Source organism: Anopheles coluzzii, chromosome 2 (assembly GCF_943734685.1).
Source record: "Anopheles coluzzii chromosome 2, AcolN3, whole genome shotgun sequence".
In the NCBI taxonomy this organism is placed as follows: domain Eukaryota; kingdom Metazoa; phylum Arthropoda; class Insecta; order Diptera; family Culicidae; genus Anopheles; species Anopheles coluzzii.
Genome location: NC_064670.1, coordinates 43,003,020 through 43,017,262, shown reverse-complemented (window position 1 = coordinate 43,017,262; position 14,243 = coordinate 43,003,020). Strand labels below are relative to the sequence as shown.

Here is a 14,243-nt window from a genome sequence, read left to right as displayed (position 1 = left end):
ATCAACACAGCCAAAGTCCTTGTAAAGCGATTGAAATCCTTCCCTGTGCGTTTGCTCTCTGGCTTGTTTTTCCCCCTTTGGTGGATTCAATTGATTCCATTCAATCGGTATGCTTCATGGTGCGAGCCCCGGCTACACAAAGAAATATGGCGGGATAAGGGTGTGTGTGCAAGAAAAAATAAAACTCCCAAACTCCAATCCATCACCTGCACAATGACACCCGTAATCCCATCGCTGCTGTAACCATTCGCCTGTGAGAGCCTGTGGCAGAACCTCTGAAGTTGATGCACACACAGATTCGAGTTCCCTCGAATGGGGCCAATTTCACTCGCCTGGTGCGTCTACAGGACCAGCCACCGGCAAGGGGAAATTATGGAAAGCTCGTCGCCGCGGAGGATGCGATTATGCGATTCCTTGTGGGATAAAAATTTGTCTTGCACACACAAACACACACACCCTTGTGTGTTGTGTGGGAGAGTGTGCCTCCCTAGTTTTGAGGCTCTACCTTTTTTGTTTGTTTGTTTGTTGACGCAAACGGTGAAAATCCTTATTGATTGCCATCTTTGTCCGAGGCATTTGTCGGATAAGCGTTATAGCACAGGCACAGGTTGTACTAACGTTCTAACGACTAATGTAACAATGCGATTTCTGCCTGGCCCCTGCAAACGTGATAAGGATGCAACATTCCAGCAATGGCGGAGAAAGATGATTTGTGTGTGCGTATCAGAAGACAAATTTCTTTTCTTATTTGCTTTTTTTGTATGGTGAGCCTCTCTGTCCCGTCTTCGTTGCCGGTTCGTTATCGGACGCGCTGCGAAAGCTCAAAACAAATACTTACCATCTTTTTTTAAACAATTCCCGATAAACATCTGCGGCACTGTTGCTGTTCAGCTGCTGCTTCTGCGTCAAGCTGATAAGATTAGGGCCTAAGGTTGCTGGGACTCAGCAGCGAGGCAAATTCTTGTTCCTTTCTTTGTTCAAACTATACATGTGAGTTTAGACTAGCCGTCTCACAACCTCGGTGTTCATTATATTCTCTGAACCGTGCATACTTGTAGCTTTTCCGAGCGCCTTTCCAGAACACGGTGGAGTACAAAACTGTGAAAACATTTATTTGACATCGGACCGTTCCAAATTATCCATGACAGTTATTGGAGCATTCAAGAGACGTCCTCCCCGCAGAGTGTGTGTATGTCGTGTTGGCACAATTCACACCACGCGGTACCGTGCCACTTTAAAAGCCATTCATTAAACCATTAGCTTAAACTCCAACACTCCTTCAGGGAAGAGGAGCATGTACTCTCCTGGTAATAGGGGGTGATCGGGAACAAGATCGGGGTGCAAAAACCACGAAGAAAACAAAACCACCGGACCAGGAGGCGAACTTTGACCACGACGTTCCACGTCTTCTCTCTGACCAAACCCGACCGGCACCTTTCTGGACAAGGTCTTTCTTGCCTGCCCGCCCAGCGCCGTCGATGTTGCGGGTGGTAAAAGCAATTAATGGGCTGCTAGCTGAAAAATGACCTTCGCGCCACATGCAGAGAGCACCCTCGAGCTCGAGCGAGAGAAAGAGAGCGGGCGAATCGATGCATCATCCGCCCAGGAAGAGCCAAAGCGTGTACCAGCAGCAGCATAATAATGTTCCAAAGGGATATTAATTTACTGCCCTGCAAAAACGGGGCAGCAAAATTGGTCCCGGGATCGGCGGGGGTAGCGTTCAAGTCTTCCTTCGCTAGACAACTAGACTGGGCAGCAGCGCTCGCCTGCCTGCCTGCCTGCCTGGAATACACACACTCACACAAACACCAAATATACAGAATGGGTTTCGAAGGCTGCATGATGTGTTTAGGGTTTGTTTAGCCCTCAGCGGAAACCCGTTTCCCGCCGAAGCCATATGCTTTTCCCAACGCCCTCTCCCCCTCCGATCGGTGACTCATCGGACCGGTAGCGACGGTGTGATGCAGTAAAGGCGCCGCACACCGCAGCATATGCACACCACACACACACACACATCGTTTGCATCTGTGTGTCCGTTGCGCCTTTCGGTGGCTTTTTTTAATGGAAAACTTGTCGTAGTAGGTGCGCCACCAACTGAACTTGTTCCGGATCATTGAGCGGGGCGATGAGAAAATTTTGCAACGGAACGGCAACATGTGGAAAAGGATATTGGAGTTCCCAGGAGCTAAGGGCTGTTTAGCGTCTGTTTAACGTTTAACGACGCGCTCTGTGCGCTGATGTACACTTACAGCTATAGAACGGCCGTACGAAAATGCGCCCGCTTATGGTGCGCTCTGTCGCCATTGCTCCGGGAAGAAAGTGAAACGAATCGCACTGTGAGGGAGAATCGCCTGCAGTATCTAACGCCCAATCTTGGCAAGCCCAATCTTGCTGCCACAATCTGGGCGAGATTAGTCTGGCTTTGGCGAGTGTTGCTTTGTGAGCTCTTTGTTTCTCTGGTGCAGATTGCACTGTATTATTATTGGAACGTAAAATTTAATGCAAATAATGCTAATAACAATAATAAGAGTCACGTTAATAATGATAATAATAGCCGTCGGAGTGCCCGCATTTTAAAAGGGGGTGCTTAGTAATATGAGAGAACTCAACCAGCCTCCATGTGTATGATGTTCTGTGTGTGTGTGTGTGTGTGTGTGTGTGTGTGTGTGTGTGTGTGTGTGTGTGTGTGTGTGTGTGTGTGTGTGTGTGTGTGTGTGTGTGTGTGTGTGTGTGTGTGTGTGTGTGTGTGTGTGTGTGTGTGTGTGTGTGTGTGTGTGTGTGTGTGTGTGTGTGTGTGTGTGTGTGTGTGTGTGTGTGTGTGTGTGTGTGTGTGTGTGTGTGTGTGTGTGTGTGTGTGTGTGTGTGTGTGTGTGTGTGTGTGTGTGTGTGTGTGTGTGTGTGTGTGTGTGTGTGTGTGTGTGTGTGTGTGTGTGTGTGTGTGTGTGTGTGTGTGTGTGTGTGTGTGTGTCTTCGATTGGTACGGCGGTGGTGTATGTGCGGGACACAGGGACAAGGGAAGAGCATTAAGCGCGCAGCATACGGGTCCAAACACACATGCACACAGCGGGTGAAGGGCGTCGTTCTCTGTGCATCGTCGGAACAAATCCTTCCACACACACACACACAGACACAGACACGCACATACCAGGAAAAGAAAAGACCCGTCCATCCCGTGTGCTGTGAGCGTGTGTGTGCGTTCGCAACTATAATAGAATGGCAATGTCGCGTCGTAAACATGCTTTCGGGTTGCGAACGTTTCCTTCCTCCGCTGAGAAACTGTGCTTGCCGCGTGCAAGGATGCATCCGTCTAAAAAAGACGAAGGGCAAAAGACGGTAGGGAAAGAGCAGGAGAGAGCGGGAGGCAGGGTAAACTACATTTTTATTCTTTCGTGTTTGGCGCGGATCACGTTGCGCGCCGCTCCGCAGCAGGGGAGCTCGATGCTTATCGAAGGACTGCCATCGATTCAGGTTTCGCCAGCAGATTTTTTTTATTTTATTCTCCACAATCCACTCGTGATCTTCAACAACGATCCGGTGCGATTGTAAAAGCGGACAGAATGTACCCCTATTCCCTGCCACCCCCTACCACAAGGGGGAATGGGTTTGATCGCGGTACTTTGGCGCGCTTCGGTTGTGTTCTCGTCCTCTGTGGTGTGTGCATTTATTTTTACACGACCACATGGCACGGCCGCGGCAGCACTAGAAGGTCAATAATGTTGCGCGCTTCGAGTCGAGAGTAGTTGGCGTTCGGGGCTTGGGCCGCTGCTGACGAGCGTGGGAAACCGACGGCGGCGGCAGCAGCAAGGAAAAAGCGAGATAATGAGTGATAACAGAAATGAGATCGAAATTGGTGTGTTCGGCTTAATAAGCGAAACGATATTGGAATTGGTTCGGTGCTACCGTTGGTTCGGCTGCGACTGTAGCGTGAACCGTCTCTCGTGTAGCTTATGTACACTCTCATGTATACGCAGCGCAGGAAACACTTCCTCCGAACCGTTAATGCGCTTCACAGTTTTCGTACGCATGTGCTTTAAATCGTAAACATCCGATTCCCGTTTTCCACACCCAGAGCCCGTGTTAGTGGCTGGTATTTTTATCTAATTTTACTCTTTTTACTACACGCCCGCCGCCCACATTCAAACTCTTTTGGATTGTCGGGGTGTTGTACGTAAAATCACAGCTCGCTCTCTTCACACTTGGGGATGATTTTTTTAAATGTTATTTTGGAACTCGTCGTACACACACAGTGTGCACATCCGTGGTGTGTGGGAGTTTGTTGTACCCCGCTCGGTGCACAATCGGCTCGAAATTGAGGTGTACTGCCAGGCGATGCTAACCACTAGAGCCTGCCATTCCAGCTGTATTCATCCGTAGTAGAACAGTCGCGCGTCCATGTTTGAAAAGTGCGTTTGCTTCAGACAGGCTGAGCGTTTTTTTTTCTCTGTTTTGTTTTGCTCTGTTCTTGGTTTAGTTAGAGCCTGCCTCACTCGCCGCCAGCAATTTCCGCAAACACAACTTCCAACGGCCCGGGTCGGTGCGCGCGCTCTCCCAGCCAGGAATCGATCGATACATGTCATTGAAGCAGGAGATGGAGAAGAAATAGATGCCATTGATCCCTTCTAAAACACGCCATTTTCATCAAAGAGCAAAAGCGCACACCAACCAAAAAACAAAAAAAAGGCATCCTCCAAGTTTGGAATCTTATCCACCGGACGTGACAGCAAGAGGGCACTTCGACTTCAGCTTCACAAGTGTTCAGTGTGTGCGTGTGTATGTGTGTGTCGGTGCTCTCGCGTGCGCACACTGCAAGGCTCTTGAAGGTTTTTGCCTCCCCGCCCCCCCCCCCCCTCCCCCAAACATACCATTCCGCTATTTCCATCATCCCTCGTTCCCATCATTCCGGGCACATAAAGCGGGACGAAATATATAGCAGTCATTAGAGAGTGGCTGTCTCTCTCTCTCTCTCTCTCTCTCTCTGCCGTGCTTTTGCTTCCTCCGGCCCGGAGGGCGAAAGAGGCGAAATTTTCCTTTCGATCGAATTTTCTATTATCTCCTCCCCTAGGGGGGTGCTTTTGTCGTGTCCCGCGCTTCCAACGCGCAGCCAACCCGCGCCACATAACACACAAATTCAACATGCAGCGCGCTCGCCTGGTCGCAATGCTGCTGGTACACTAAAGCTGGCACAAGGAATTACGTCCACCACCGTGCAGCACCAGCAGCACCAGCAGCAACTTTAATGGAACCATGTTTGCTCCCAGGCGCGCCTGCATTCTCAGGGTCGGGGGCGGGGGTGGAAGTATTTTTCCGGGACTTTTCTCGGCCGGAGGAGTAGCTCTTCTCGCGCAATATTACGCTCTAATCCCATTACTCGTCGTCCCCGGGCCCAGTGGGGGCCAAGCTTTTCCAAACATTTGCAGAACTCTGCCGCCGCCGCCGCCGCCCAGGCTTAAAGGAACTCTTGTGCCGATGAAATGAGTGAGTCAGAAAAACTGTCGGCGACCCGGCGATGCTTGGATGACGCTTTGGGGGTTTCAAAATTTTGCACTCTGCAATAGCGAGGCCCGGCGGCGGCTGGTTCTGGCTTGCAATGGTGTTGGAAGGCGTGAATTGCAGCCATTTATCTTGCTTTTTGTGTGCCGCGCCTGGTCCAGACCCACCAGGCCGTGTGTCATCCGCACGGTGGAATTAGATCGTCCGTGGGGGTGACGCGAGACAAATGTGTGCGCCACAGAGCCCCCCTTCGTACACTTGCGCCCCGTAAACGATTGTGCAGAAGGATGCGTGGGTAAATTGTACTTAACGCGCTCGGCGCTATTTCCTACTAGCCCTTTTTGCGCATCGTCTGTGGTTGTGTGTGTGCGTCACTGAGCTGCATTTGCAAATTCACTCGCACGGCGTGTGTGTGTCACTGTAAGCGCAAATGTGCGCGCGCATGTGCATTGCGCGATGAATAATAGAAACAATTTGCATCGTTAATTCACGCGTCCTCCACAGCATGGTGGCGGCTGGCCTCGCGCAACCGCCGTCACGGGAATGTGACTTTCTTGTGGCTGTGTGCTGCGCTTAAGCCAAGCTCAAATCCACTCCATTGTCGTTAACTGGGATTGCATTGCCGCGGGTCGTCAGATCAGCAGTGGCAGCGGCAACAGCAGCACAGCATCAAGGTCCCCACCAGTCAGGCAGGGGGGGGGAATGTGTCAAAAATGACATCGACTTGCCCAGTGTCACACTTTCGCTGGCCCTGCTGGGCTTGTCGTCGACCCAGGCCCCAGGAGGGGGGGGGGGGTTTGATTTATGTAACATGCCAGCAGCTGACAATCAACCAGTTGACCTCACCTCCCCCATTTTCACCCATTCTCTCGGGCCAAACGGATTGTCTTTTGAGCGGCTGCACTTGCAGATTTTATTCGTTCAATGAAGTTAAAGCGTCGTTTTATTGTCTTTGCTCATTACCGTGAGTCGTGTTATACACGGGGCAGTAATTGGAAGGGCCTGGCGAAGGAGGAGTGCACCGACGCATTAGGTCACCTTGTTTGGAAGAACCGCCCATAAGCCTCCCCCCGATGCATCATACAAAGAGTATAAATATTTGCATTCAATTGGAAATGAGTGTTTAAACGAGCCGGGCTGTTTGCAATTCCCAGTATTTGCATGTCCAGTATTGGCGGGATTCATGGGGGACTGGTTTTTTTTAATGAACGGAATATTTGCACGCTTTCGTAACGTAATAATTAATCATTGTAAAGCAGAGTTGACGTAGCATGCGCTTTGATGTGTGGTGGGTTTGAGTCGAACATTACAGCCTGGAACTAAAACAACGACCTACAGAAATCTACAATACAAAAATCTCAATTTTCTACCGATGTGTGTCATTGCTGCCGCCGTTTGCTAACAGCAGTCCTTCCCTTCCGGAGGTGCAAAGTATAGCTCCAGCTCACTTAAAGCATTATTGATTTATTGTATGATATCTTTCTATCTCTCTTCGAATTGTGCTCCCGTGCACCGAACGCAGACATCTCCAGGTGACCTGAGAAGCAGAAAAAGAACGTGCTGCAAACTTGAACATCGCCACAAAAGGGTCCGACGGAATATGGTCATCGTGCTCGAAGCATAAATCAGCACACAGACACACACTCACACATACAACCGTTTTTTCCTCCGTGACAGTGAAATTGAATCGAAGAATTAGTTACAGTCAAACACGGTGCGAAATGCTGTGAACCCGGGCGAGAATATTTATTGGCCAATTCGAATTCGACAAGCGGAAATTGCATTGTGAGAACGCGGGCTTTCCCAAGCACCACCAGAGCGAAGCCGTCCTCTCTCCGGGTCGATGGATGATTGCATCTTTTAAGTGATTTAATTGTGATTAGAATCTAGCAAAGTGTGCGGTGATTAAAGTGCAAAAAGGCTTCGGTGGTGCATATTGATAAATGGTACAGAGAGCAGCAGCAGCAGCACGTACAGTCGGATGCGCTGGCCCCAGCTGCCGGAGAGCGAAAAGTGAAAATACCGGTGTGTGAAAATTGTTTGCAGACGTGTGCATATCGGTGTGCGTGTATGTGCGTTGGTTCGTTTTGTGAAACCGGTCAAGCGTACGCGGGTGCTGGTGTGAGTCAAAGGCAGAGTGTGGAATCGAAAAGGTGTAGAAGAAGAGAAAAAAAACAGCCAGGACAGTGATTTGTCCGTAACGTCACACCCCGGTGGAAAGGGCGGAAAAATCAAATTTAAAAAATTGATCCTCCTAAAACCGAGGACCGTTCGTGTAGAAGAGAGTGATTTGCTGCAGTCACTTCCGCCAGCTGTACGCCCGGGCTGCAATCGATATATAGCGCCCGGAGTGTGTTACCTCGGTGCGACTTTTGCGTCGTAAATTCAGCTTCGACCGGAGAAAGCAGCAGCTTTCGAACGATCGAAATCGTTCCGTGCACCGGAACACAGATTTTCCTGCCTGACTCCGATACCAAGACAAGACAGTTTCGCTCTCAGCATGAACGGATACATTCGAGGCCAGGAGGCGTCCTTTAAGCATCTTTCTTTCGCAACCGGTAAGAATCGTAGCTGCTACGGGGTTCTAGCGTTTCCACTTTGTTCTTTGGGGAAGTTTGCAATATTTTATTAGATTTCACCAAGTCGGCGTTTGCCCGAGCCGTGTCTCTCTCACCCTTGTCGATTCCCGTGATCTTTCCTGAACTTTGCAATCAACTTTCAATCCTATCGATTTCTCTGCGCCGGCTAAGTTGCTTTCGACTTTTGGGTGGAATTGTTTTTCTTTCCGCTGCCTGCTGACCGGTTATCACGGTGCACCAGCGGCAGCAAACAAACTTCACGGACTCCTCCACAGACTGCTGCTGGAGCGGAATCGGAATCGGGTACAGGAACTTAGATGCATCTACCAATCGGCAACAAAATCTCTGTGCTTCTTGGATACTAGAGTGGCTTTCCAGCGATGGAAAGCCACACGAATCGTACGAAACACATATCGGACTTCCAAGCCAACTGAAGAAAGATGTTTTTCGATTTCCGCACGAATACTCCATTCCCAGGTTTGAATTCAATTTCCTTTCTTCCAATGGCTTGACTTTTCGTGGAGTCTTCCCTGCCACGGTTGCGATATTTTCAACACACACTCTCTCTTTCTCTCTCTGTTTCTTTTTCTCTCTTTCTATCTGTATTTCTTATGCATTGTATGATGGTTCCTTTTTTTACTGCCGCAACGGTCCTACCGGTTGTTTGGGTTTTATTTCACCTTGAGCTACTGAAATACCATTTTCCACCCCAGACAAAGGATAGAGGAGCATCATTTGCAATCAATTGACGGGACGACATAATCCTTTTCCTGAGTGTGCTCTCTCCAGCCTGGCGTATGACCGGTTCCGGCTATTTGCATGGATGCCATGCTCTGCAGGAAGACAGTGAAAAACAGGACCTTCATTCCTTTCCCCACAGTCCTGCTCCCCCGCGTGCACACACAAACACACACACACACACACAGTACAAAGGAGCTTCAATTCTTCGATCATCTTCATTCAACCTTCGGTGTCCCGAGGCAAATAAAACACCTTCTTCCCTTTTTGCAATAAAGAAAAAGGGAGTCGTTACGCTTTTGTTGTCCAGATGGTCCTCCCCATCTGCAGGCCTGGCTGGTTGGAAAAGATGACGATCCCGAGGTGGAGGGCTGGGGGGAAGCGCCCTTTTGAACGACGTGACAATTGAGCAATCTTTTTCCAAGAAACCTTCCGAGGTAGAAGAGAATCAGCCCAGCGTGGAAAGCTTCTCTTCCGGAGAAATTCTCGGAGATTGCCCTGTGCTGTGCGCGTCCGGGCTTAGAGTTTTTAGTCCGGCATTAGGACTATTCTTCCGATGCTGTGTGCGATTGTGTGAGAGCAGCAGCTTCCCACCGATCGGTCGCTTTTACGGAGAGCAAAACAAACCGCAAATATATAACAACACCGATTACCTGAACGAATCCCCTGACAGCATCACCACCGGGTTGAATAATCCGTTTGCCGTTGATGTGGACTATTGAATTTTGTGAGCCATGTCGATCGGTACCCTCGCTCGGCGGCGTCTGCTAATGTTTATGGTCGGGATGGGAGTTCCCACCTCTCCTACTTCCCCCTTCCTACCCTTGCCGTTTGAAATGCTGCTCGTTTGCTTAATAGGATTTTAGCCAGGTCTATAATTGATCAATTTTACTCCGCACTGTCTGTGATTATCAGCTTCTGATGCTAGACCACAAATTATGCTTTTTGCCACCAGAAAGCGAAACGTCGTCGAAAGCGGATGTCATTTTTAGCAGCCCTGTACCAAAAATTAAACACACAGCTCGCGCGTTGATTCTCCCGCTCTCCGGGTGGGTAGGAGGTTCGCTTAGGTTTTCGTGAAAATCACCATTTAGGAGAGCCCCCAGATCTTCCAGATGCGGGCTTCCAGAAGTCGTCCATCTGGCCGAATAATAGTGCCCAACAGGCGGCCATCGCAACTCCGTTTCGGCGGCGAGTCAATTTTGGACTTTTGCCCGTTAATTTGAAACTCGTTCCGTTTCATTATCTCTCCGTCCGTAGACAGTTGCAGAAAATTGGACAGATGTTCACTTTGGCAAAGTTTTTGCCAGCAAGTCAAACGGTGGCAAGCGCGCGCGGGACCCATTACACCAGAAGATTGGGAGAGAAAAAGAGTTTCATCACATTATGGTTTCAACTTCGATATTGAGAAGACCAGTGCATGATTATTGCGCCAGGCACTCTGGGGCATTTGAATTTACATACTCCAATCTCCGGGATATTGTCTCGTTATGGAATGGACACTGTGGAATCGTGTAATCATTGATAATCGATAAAAGAGTGTATATGTGTGTGTGTGTGAGTGTGCGTAAGCAAATTGAACTTCCACTATCGCTGCTGATGCGCGCAAATTGTTTGCTTCTCGCGTTTCTCTAACCACCGAAACACGTCCCCAAAGCCGAAACACACACACAACAACAGCGCCAAATGTAAAATGTTCGTTTTACACTGTGTGCATGTGTGGTAGATTTCGTGGAAGCACTGAGTGTGTTGCGTTGCGTGTTGGAATTTTTATAGACATTAGAGAAACTTGTTTTGTTTTTGACATTAAGCGTTAAAATATGGCGCGCGATGGTGTGTGCGGTTTTCGCCTTGGCAAGGATAGAAAAGACAAAATAAAATAATGACCCGCTATAAACTTAAGAAGCTTTTGTTTAGTCTACCGGGTTTCCGCAAATCAAGATTTTTCATTAGTGGAGTGTGTGTGTGTGTGTTTGAGAGAGTTCAAGAAGAAGGCTAGAGATTGAAGCTTTTGTATTTTGACGACTCGTCGTCGAAAGTCGAAAGAACTGTTTTATGAAGCGAAACAGTACGCGCGGCTCCCCGTGTCATCGTGTCGGCTGTCCGAAGCGGATAAGAATCTATTGCCGAGCTCTCGGGCCTTCGAATGAATAATGCAACTGCTTGAATTTTCCTCCCTCCCCCCGCAAGCCCAACTATTCACATGTTTGTGTGAGTGCCTACTGATAATGGGTTGGAAGAATTTATGTTTATTTCTGTTCTTTGGACGCATTGAATATTCTACGACCGTAATTGATGTGCCTGCTTTTCGCTTCAATCACTTCCCTTGCTGTCCGTCACTACCCCCCTCTCTCACACATACACACGCCTTGCCTCGCTTGCTCCATCAAAGTCACCATCAAATCCCCCCGCGTCCCGGGAGGTTCGATCACTTCAATGCAATCTAATAGCGATTTAAGCATCACTCTCCGCCATAAAACCATAATCAGTATTACAAAATCAACTTATCTTGCTGGCTGGCCCCGGCTGTATGGGAAGCCGGGCTCTACTCCAAAGGGAAGGGAAAATGAGAAGCAGCAGCGTTAGGGCAAGCAGCAACAACAACAAAAAAAAACTATGTCGAGTCATTCGTTCCTTCGGAATTCACACCGAGGCAGCGCTACGCCGTTGTTGTTGGTTCGGCCGCGCGGAAACCGCCCGACTCAGCACACGCGAGAGGCAGCAGCAGCTAGCAGGACCGACGCGAGAGTGGACGACGAAATGCGTATACATAAAAAAAAAACATAACAAAATAAAATTGCTAGGCAACCGTGGCTCGAATTTCGAGAGGTTAACTTTTTATTGCCTCCCGCATGGGATACCCGGCACCACCGGTTGGGGGTAACCCGTGTACTACCCTCCCCACCCACGGTCCACCGTTGGCCGCCCGTTCCTTTCGCGTCGCTTCTTTGCTCGCTCGACAAGAAGGGTAACCCCTTTCGGAACCTGTTTTCTGCTGCTGGTACTGTTGTTTTTTTTTTTATAGGGATGTAGAACGGAGGGAGGAGAGAGAGGGTTGCTTATGCTGTGCATCCATCGTCGTAATGTTGATTTCATTCTCTTCTTATTCGGATGATTTTTTTTTTCTTTTTCAACCTCCTCCCGTCTTGGTTGTCTTCTCCATTTCTCGCTCGCTCTCCATCCACGCGAAGACCGATGCGTTCCGTCTCTTGCCGGGGCGCTTAAACTCTTTCCCGGGGCGCGTGTTTGCCTGAGACACAGCATCGCGAGCACATGGCCAAAGGGTGGAAATGGGGAGATGAAGGCTTGCTGTTTTTTTTTTTCTTGTTGTCTTCTCCTCCTTTACTTCCACGAAAGCCCGCGTGCTGCCTTGGAACGATGCTAGTAGCGGACCGAGTTGTTGCTGCTGCTGCTGCTGATGCTGCTGGGTGTCTTCTACTTTCGGTCGCGAACCATTCCCCCCCAGCGTGGTTGAAAGATGATGTAGCTAGAGACTGCGCTCCACAATGGAGAAGCGGGCATAGGTATGCGGTTAGTAAATGCCATTTTGTATGTCTGTTTGACGCTATTTAGTCACAAAAGTTGTCAGCGAAAGATCGCAGAAACATTTTTAATTTTGCTCCCCTTTTTTTAGTCGAAAAGTTTTAATAGAAATCCACCCCATAAAGAGTAAAAGAAATCATTGAACGTAAGCATCGCCACACAATTCCTAGAGAAATTACCAGCGCAAAACTTATTTTTCACCAAACAGAGTGTGCTCTTGTGCCCGTTTTGGCCTTCGGTGGCTTTCGGGGTCCGATTCGTAGTTACATTTAAAACACTTTGTAAGAAAGGGATTTATGGTCAGCGAGAGCGGATGGTGACGGTTGGTCGGATTGTTGGCTCTGCAGGAGCACCGGCTCTTGGACATGGAAAGTTTTCGAGCACTTGACCGAGAGCCTAACCGGGTGCACGTTGCAGCACCAGCACCAGAGCTAATGCCATTCTTGACGAATTTATTTCCCAACGCTTAATCGGCTTAGGCAAGAGTTACCGCAGTTGGTTTTGGCCGGCCACCCAGGGCAAAGGGAGTGACGCAAGGATACCAGGTCTCTTTTTCACCCCCCCCCCTCCCTTCCACTCCACCCTTCCGTTAATAATAATGTTTTCATCCTGTCGTTGCTGCTGCTGGTGCTGCTACACGACATGTCACGGTGGCTGTCACTACCAGAACGAAGATTGTCAGCAAACCTCAACTAATACCCGTATTACCTATCCAGAAAGGTTTGAGAGTGGGCAACGAGAGCCTGGCGCTCTATCCCTTGCATTATGGTCACTCATCTTCTGAAGCACTGGAGGACAGCTCGTGACAGCTATGGTCTGTAGCCTCAAGTTTCACCATCGGTAGGAGTGGGTAGGTTGATGTGGGGCCAGCTTTTCAAAAGTTTTCTATCTTTGTTTTTTTTTCTTCTCAAAACTTGCATGAGTAAGTCCGTCATCTTTTAGCCACCGTGCGGTGCGGTGATTATCACTATCATCCGTGTGTTGAAAACGCTCGCAACCCGGGGTTGACATGGGACAAGGTCGGCTTTGTCGTTTTTCGTTCGGAGCAGCGTGCCCCGAGGTTAGTTGCATAAAATCAAGTTGTTGTTTTGATGAATTAATTAAGCCGTCCTCTGAGTGCGACGCGCACGCTGGCAGCTAGCGCGGCGAGTGGTTTTCCTATCGAACCGGTCTGCGACCCTACTCTCGGCTTTCTGGCCCGGAATCAGGATTTGAGATGCTTCATCTTGCTGGCCGTGTTATGGACGGCAGAAACTTTCTTCTTCGCGCGCTATCTCTCATACAGCGCTACTATACTCCCGTGGCCGTCGTTTGTGTGTGAACCACGAGTTCGAAGGAACATAGTGAACGCGCTGTGTTCGTCCTCTCGCTAGGTTTGCCTTCGATTTAAAGCGTCGTAAAACTCGAACACAGCGAGATAGGACGGGCACAAGTCATTAGGTCTTGGGCTTTCGTACACACTCGGCTCATTTCAGCTAGGTGCTGATTAAGGACCATAAAAGCGAAAAATTTAGGACCCCAAAGTAACGAAGCCACGAGCAAAAGAAGGTTGAAGAAGATGTGGTTGTGGTGTATCGCAGAGCTCGTGCAATGGAGTTTTAAGCCTCCGGTATGCCTTAAGATGGAACGCAATCGTGCCGAGTCAATATATATATACCCAAGGTTCGAGATAAATTTCATAGCCGGGTCCGTGTATTTTATTGCACCGAGGTAAAAAAAGTAGAGCAAATACACGCATCTCGTGTCTCGACGGCTGTGTGAGGGACAAGCAAAGCTTTAGGATGAGCGAGGATATTTTGAAAGTTCAGGACCCCTGCTTCATCCAAGTTGTTTGCTGGGCTTCAACAAATTTATATTATCTCTGTTCAGACTATTTGGCCTTGAAAAGTGAAA

The 14,243-nt window shown here is 49.1% G+C and overlaps 1 protein-coding gene across 8 annotated transcripts in view; it reads left to right on the top strand.

Annotated features, from left to right (window-relative positions):
* The window catches only part of LOC120948425 (protein winged eye), a 277,477-nt gene that overhangs the window by 171,880 nt on the left and 91,354 nt on the right, over nucleotides 1–14,243 (top strand). For 2 of the 8 annotated variants that reach the window (XM_040364723.2, XM_040364722.2), the window contains exon 2: nucleotides 7,013–8,048. The exons of the other annotated variants lie outside the window; for them this stretch is intronic. The gene's annotated coding sequence lies outside the window, so the exon portion shown is untranslated. The remainder of the gene's footprint in view (nucleotides 1–7,012; nucleotides 8,049–14,243) is intronic. 8 annotated transcript variants of the gene reach the window in all.